The sequence below is a fragment of the Coffea arabica genome, chromosome 5c (assembly GCF_036785885.1).
Source record: "Coffea arabica cultivar ET-39 chromosome 5c, Coffea Arabica ET-39 HiFi, whole genome shotgun sequence".
Lineage (NCBI taxonomy): Eukaryota > Viridiplantae > Streptophyta > Magnoliopsida > Gentianales > Rubiaceae > Coffea > Coffea arabica.
Genome location: NC_092319.1, coordinates 10086864 through 10094494, shown reverse-complemented (window position 1 = coordinate 10094494; position 7631 = coordinate 10086864). Strand labels below are relative to the sequence as shown.

Sequence of the window (7631 nt, the reverse complement as noted above, 5' to 3'; positions counted from 1 at the left end):
GGGTGCAGCTGGCTCATTGGTGGTTGATATTTTTAACCTTGATCCAGTAATTCAACAGGTTCAGGAGAAGGTGAATGGGGGGGATGATGTTCAGCTAGTGGTTCAACCGAAACGTAAGGGTGTTCGTTCTGTGGTTCCTACTGATCGTTCTTTACGCTCGAAGGCGAAGGTGTGCTCTAACTCCTTCTCTGCATTATCTGATGATTAGTTTTTTATTCTGGAATATTCGGGGTATCTCGCGTACCCCAAATTTTCGTAGGTTAAAAAGGTTAATTTCCGAGTTCTCAATTCAAGTAGTGGCTATTTGTGAGCCTAAGGTTTCGACGGGTGACATTCACTTGTTTTGTGCTCGTCTCAAGATGGATGGTTGGATGGTCAACAGGGAGGGGTCTATTTGGGTTTTCTTTCAAAACGGGTTCCAATGTGCTCCTGTTGGGGAATCTCCTCAACACCTGTCTCTTAAAATTTCACCCCAAGCACTATCGGTTCCTGTTTATGTGTCCTTCGTCCATGCAAGATGTACTGAGCAAGACAGGGTTCCGTTGTGGTCAGCATTATTAGCAGATAAACCGAGGGATGATTCATGGTTGGTGGTGGGGGATTTTAACACTATTGTTAGTGCAGAAGAGAAGCGTGGAGGGCTGCCTTTTCGGGTAGATGAAGGTGTGGAACTAAGTTCATTTATGTCTAGGGCTGGAGTTTTTGATGCAGGTTTTTCAGGATCACGTTTCACATGGTGTAACAATAGGGGTGGGCGCGCTCGAATTTGGAAGCGACTAGATCGACTGCTTTGTAGCCCGACGGTGGCTCGTCTGGGGGTGAATTTTGGAGTTAGGCATCTTGGCAGAGAGCCCTCCGATCATGCCCCCCTTTTGCTGTCAGCTTCAACTAGACTTGATAACAAACCAAGGCCTTTTCGTTTCCTAAATGTTTGGACCTCGAAAGTGGAGTTGTTAGATGTCATTCGATTGAGTTGGAGAAGCCAGTGCCCAGGGCGCCCTTTGCAGCGGTTGGCGGCCAAATTACGTCTCACTAAGCATGCAATCCAACAGTGGTCGCGGGACCATTTTGGTAATATATTTGACCTAGTGAAGCAGGCAGAAGAGGCTGTAGGGGCGGCCGAGGCTGCACTTGATAGCGTCCCTACAACATTCTATGTGAATTATAGATAATAAAGTTAAAATTAACAAATCATAATAATATTAAGCAATACTTCCATCCATTATGCAATCACTTAAACTTAAATCATATTATTAAACCATTTTCTAAATTTAACAAATCATAATAATTAAGCATGCTATATAACTTAAGCTTGCTAAAATGGTAAACCTTAATTCTTTAAGAAACCCCTAAATCCTTTAACAAATGAATCAAAATTTTAAAGCCTAGCATCCTTTAAAATGGTACGCGAGGCCAGTGTTTGTTTTTAAAATTTTGTCGAACTATCTGTATTGTTTTTAAAAATTTTGATTTTAAATATTTTTAAAAGAAAATTTTTTTCTGAATTGTAGAAAGATATAAAAAAAAACATTTCTGACCGGCGTGATATCCGAAGGATTTTTTTTTTAAAAAAAATTTCTGAATTCTTTGGCTGTTGCTCCTACATGGCGTGACGGCTGTCGCGCCCCACTTTTCGAATGAGTGAATGTGTGATGTGTGGTGTGTAATGTGTGAACGTGTGCAAAGTGAAAAGTAAAAGGCCATGGGACTTAGAATGCGACGATTTGGCCAAGTGAAGTTCAAAAGGGTTTTTTGTATTAAAAATGGAGTCGCCACTTGGTATAGAGTTAGGGTGTACCAAGTCACCCAAAAATGATTTTTGTTTTTGAATAAAATAAAAAAAGTAAATAAACCCTTTTTGAGAACTTTTGGGTCTACGTAACCAAAAGAGGGATCGGGGGTCACATTTGACGAAGAGGAAGGCAAGGATAAAAATCCAAGGCACCCCTTCGACCTAGCCAAGGCTAGTTGCGCGATTTAAACCAATTTTTCCTAATTTTTCTACCCAAGGTATGTATCGCGTATTGGATATGTCTATATGAATGCAAGAACCTAGACCTAGGGGTATTGGGGGAAATTTCTCTTCAAAGGTTGAGTGGTGCCAATCACATTAATTGTGAAGCCCAATAATGATCCTTTTGGAGAGGTCACACCTAAACCTAAATGACGTGAAAAATGAGTGGAATGCATGCCATGTGAAAGTGTGAGTTTGTGTGAAGTGAGAAAAATGATAAAAGTAATAAGATATAAGTGAAGGTGTGCGAATGTAGATGAAAGTACTCGTGTGCGAGTGAAGATAAAAATGCTCGTGTGCAAGTGAAGATAAAAAAGTGTTCGTGTGCAAGTGAAGATAAAAAAGTGTTCGTGTGCAAGTGAAGGTGATAAAAAGGTGCATGTGTGCAAATGAGACAAAAGTGAAAGTGGAACGATAGAGTGGATTGAGAGTGCATGAGCCTAGGGAATTCATGCATATTGGGTACGGGGAGACCTAAATCGTGACTTGATTTTTCCTTTGATAGAGGGAATATAAGCGTGCTAAGGCTTAGAAAAAGCCACACTCGTCTATATCCCATATTTAAGGGGACTCTCACGCAAATGTACCCTATAACTAGTATGAGATGCAAAAATCCTAAAATGAGGGGAAAAGGGGCTCGAGGAGCATGCCAGATGATAAAACTAAGGAAAAATGCATGATATGTAGTGAACAAACAAATGATGTGCTAACGAGGGGAAATCCCTAAGGGTCTAGCGTTGGACTAGCCCATTCTATGAATTCCGACTAGCGTTGGACTAGCGGAAACGTACATTCATCCATTCCATTCATTCATGGCTATGAAAGCAAGTAGACATGCCAAAATACTCGTAAACACATAGCACATAGCATTTAGCATGCTCGACTAGATGCAAGAGCCTACCAAAGCAATTAAACATGTAGCAACAAAGACAAGCAACCAGGGGGAAGGGGAAGTGGACCAGATGCTCTCCGAGCCCTATCTATTACAAGCCAAGAGGTGTACACATACCCCATAAAATTTAAATAAAAGCAACCAAGGGGAAGGGGAAATGGACCAAATGCTCTCCGAGCCCTATCTATTACAAGCCAAGAGGTGTACACATACCCCATAAAACTTAAATAAAAGTAAAAGCAAGCAAATGCACGCAAGGAGGTAAGGAAAGCGGAGTAGGCATGCATTTCTCACGTAGCACGTTGGTTCACATAGGAGAGACAAAAAAGATAAAAGAAGTGGTACCTCCCTTGAGTTGGAGCTCTAACGTAGTGGAATTACTAATTTACCCTCCAAAATAATAAAAAGGTCAAGGTACCAATTTATTTAAGAAAAATTAAAAGAAATGTGCAAAGCAAAGCTCACTTGACCATAAAGTCCCCAAAGTCATGACTTAAGTGAAAATTGAAACAAAGTATAGTAATTAATCAAAACAAACAAGCAATGAAGTTGCAAAAGTTAAAGCTACCAAGGACCAAATTGAGAAATTATTCAAATGGTTGGGCCATAGTGAAACAAAAGGGAACTTGGGGGGTCAAAGTGTAATTTTCAGAAGGTTTTTCATGCAGTTCATGCAACCCAACGTAAAGAAAATATTCTGCAACAAAGCAAACCAACTTGCTGCACCTTTGTACTAAATTCAGACTTGCTCACGTATTTGAACCCAAAGCACTCTTGACCCACTTTCAAATTTGAAACTAAACAACACCCAAAACAAGAACTTGACATCCGAATCAAAGGAAGAAATCATGCAAACATAAAAAATTCCAGCACGAAGGCACGAAGAAACTTTTTGCATTTTTCTGTTTTCCTTCACTCCACGGCATGCGGCATTTGACAAACCAATTGAACATGTTCCAGAAAAATATCAACTTTTGATTCAAGACACAATACACAATCCATGTTTATGGCCTACGTTTATTGCTGCAACAAACCAGAAATCCTTCCCACAACCTTCAACTAAGTTCTGAATTTGTGATAGTCAAGTTGTGCATGAACTAGGCACTAGACACAAAAACAGCAAAGGAGCAAAACAGAATTTTCTGTATTGATGGCAGTCATCACAGTCACAAGGTTACAGGTGTAAATGGCATAACAACAACCCATTGGTGGACTATTAAGGGAAGCAAAAAAAAAAAAAAACATGAAATTAACGCAGCTTTCATGCAAACGAAAGTGAGAAAAGTTCCTGCAATTTTTCCAGCCATGCTTCTTGCAATTCTTGTATTCATTCTAATGCCATTTTCCATCCAAACCAAGCTAATATTTTTACCCAAACTGCAAAACCTCGATTCCAAAACAACAAAAACACAACAGTCAATGTCCGAAACAGACCAAGAAAGGAAAAGAGAAACGTATGAATGGGAGTAGGCGATTTTTCTGGAAAATTTTCTACTGTTGCCTCCTTGAACAGCAATGCATCAGTTTTTTCAAGACACGCACAAGCCATCTAAAAATGATGAAATGTGCGCTGCATATTGAAGAAAAAGAAAGCAACAAACAATGGACAATCACAGCAACAACCAATGAAACATACATTTGTCTCTACCTCACTATCAATGCAACCATAAAAAACAGCAAAAGCAGCGTGAGGACTTGCAACAAGCAGGTATTCATTTTCCAGCGAGGATCAAACCATGATTCAAGTGTTTAAGGACTCAAACAAATTTTACTAATTTGACAGCCCAAATCGAAATGCAAGGATTTCAACTCATTGTCATTAACATCACCCAAATGTAAAGGTTTGTTTCCCGGACATTTTAAGAAGAAAACTGAACACAAAAATGCAGCAAAGGGCCTGAGCTTGAATCAGCTAATGTTTCGGCATTTACTTGGCAATGTCTTCGGCTATAACGAACCAGAAAGCTTGCAAAAAGCAACAAAAGAAAGCTTAAAACAAAGCTAAGCATTCTATACAATTAACACAAAGCTGATTATGCAAACCAAGAGAACTATATCCAGGAGGGTCCAACAGCTTTCTAAAAACTATATCAAACATTCGAACCTGTTCTCCTATAGCTTTGGACCAAAACACATAATTGTCAAACACTCCATGGTTCTAAACTTCCCATTCCAGATTCATAAGAAATGAAAGCATGGCCATGAACTTCCCCCCCCCCCCCGATGACTGAGCTTCACTATCAATTAAGTATATCAACAACAACACCAAAAGCTGGACGGACCCAAGACCACGAAACCCAAAACCTGACCACAATCCATCATTTTAAACATGTGCAATTGCGGTAGAAGCTTTAAGCCAAATAGCACAGCAAAGAGGGCAAGAAGATGCGGCAATCAATATGGTGAAGAACTGTTACATACTTGACCCTGTATACTAGGAAAAACAGCTCGAGAACTACCTCAGCTACCCCAGGATTTGTTACCAAATCCGCTGTTGGCAATGACGGTTGTTGGGCAGTGGCAATGGCGAGGAGTTGAGGTGGTGGAGTCGGCTGCAGTAGAACGCTAGCTCGGTGAAGACCTGCCTGTGATGATGGAGTCAGCGACAATGGAACGAAAGCAGCAACAACAACAGCAACGCCACCAACTTCTTCCTGCCCGGCGCTTCTCTCTTTTCCAAAACTCCAGCCGCCGTTCAGTGCTCTGGTCTCTCTCTATTGCTCTCGATTCTTTCCCAGCCGTCACTCACCTCAGCCTCTCAATCTTAACCCTATCTCTTCCAACCTCACTTCCCTTTCAACCAGAAAACTCTCGCTCACTCCCAGCTCTTTTCTATCGAGCCCGTAGGTTTCTTTCCCTCCATCCTTTCCTCACTCTCGGTCCTCTCTTTGCTTTCTCCCTGAAGTTTCTTTCAATCTTTTTCTCCCTAATGTAGCCGCAACTCCCTAATCTCTCTTTTGCTCCCCCCCTGGTTGTCTTTTTGTTCTAGCCGTTACCCACCTCAAAACTCTCCTCCCTCTGCTGTTTTCTTCTCACAGCCGTTCCAACTCTCCTCCCCCCAAGCTCTTCCCAGTTCTTCTCTCAAGCTCCCTGCCATCAACTATGCTTAGCTCCTTCTCCCCAAAGCCCGCAGCCTTTCTTTCTTTTTCCTTTGCTGTTTTTTCTCCCCCTAACCGAGCTCTCTCCCCCTGCGGCTACTTCTTGTTTTTCTATTTATATGGGGGCCAAAAAAAACCCTAAGCTCTCGCCAATCTCTACTATATTTGCAGCCAAAGGCCTCCTGAGCCCTTACTTGCAAGCTGCGGACGAACGCAGCTTGCATGAAATTATTCCCCCTTTTTTTTCTTTTTTTTTTTAACACAACTTAATAACTACAGAAATGATAAAATAAAATATAAATAATAATAATAACAAAATTACAAAAACCAGGTAATAATAATAATGACAAAACAAAAAATAATTTTAAACAAAAAACTAACAACAATGGCCATTTTTAATTTTTTCAATTTTTCATTTTTCATCATCTTCTTTTTCTCAAAATAACTTAATAAAAGTAACTAAAGTGCCCAAAGATTGAATTTAAAGAAATAAACATATTTTTGTGAACAAATTTTCCTTTTTTCTTTTTCCACTTTTTTCATTTTTCCTTTTTTAAATAATTTTAGCAAAATGATAATAAAATTAAGTAAAAACCAACAATTTAAATAACATCAGATAAAAATAAATAAACAAACCAGAAATAATAAACAGCAAAGTTGCAATCTTTACTTCCATCATTATTCTCTTTTTTCTTTTTCCATTTTCATTTTTTCATTTTTTCATTTTTTCCAAGAAAACATTGAATTTAAATCAAAACAATTAAAACATATTTTTTGAATGCTTTTCCTTTTCTTTTTCGAGAAATTCTATGCTAAAAACTTAAAAATAATAACAATAACACGAAAAATTAAAAAAACTAAAAACTAAAAAGTGAATAAAATTAACAAACTGAAAACACTAAAATTTTGGTGTCTACAGTTTGCCCCTCTTTGTCTGAGTTTTGAAAAAACTTGAGACAAAGAAGTAGACACCAAATACTCACCTGCGTTATTCGGTTGCGAATGTCTGGAACGACTGAGGATTGACCCCGACAAGAAATTTAAAACGGGACTGACCCGAACAGGAAAATTTAAAACGGGACTGACCCGAACAGGAATTTTGAAATCGGGACTGACCCGAACAGGAATTTTGAAACGGGACTGACCCGAATAAGCTTTTAGTCATGGGACTGACCCGAATGAAATAAAAATCATGGGACTGGCCCGAATAAAAATGAAAATCATGGGACTGGCCCGAACAGAATTTAAAGTTATGAATTGAAGTGAGATGGAGTCTTAGTGGGATTGACCCATGTTTACTGGTGATGTAAATGAAAGAAGTGAAATGAAATGTTAATGGGACTGACCCATGTTTGTTAGTGATGCAAATGAAATGCTCACTGGCGGGACTAACCTCACGCTCCAGTGGCTGTGCAAACGGGATGCTCACTAGTGGGACAAACCCAACGGCTAGTGGCGAATGCAAATGAAAGGCACACTAGTGGGACAAACCCAACGGCTAATGGCGATGAAAATAAAAGGCACACTAGTGGGACACACCCAACGGCTAGTGGCAATGAAAATGAAAGGCTCACCAGTGGGACAAATCCAACGGCTGGTGGAAAAAGCAATTAAAAGGCACACTAGT

General features: G+C 39.7%; 1 long non-coding RNA gene across 1 annotated transcript; it reads right to left on the bottom strand.

Annotated features, from left to right (window-relative positions):
- Positions 1 to 2065: 2065 nt before the first annotated feature.
- LOC140007637 (uncharacterized) lies at positions 2066 to 6192 on the bottom strand. The gene is made up of 2 exons (XR_011814976.1): positions 5366 to 6192; positions 2066 to 4283 (listed from the first exon to the last, which is right to left on the bottom strand). It is a non-coding gene; the product is annotated as an uncharacterized lncRNA (long non-coding RNA).
- Positions 6193 to 7631: the final 1439 nt, after the last annotated feature.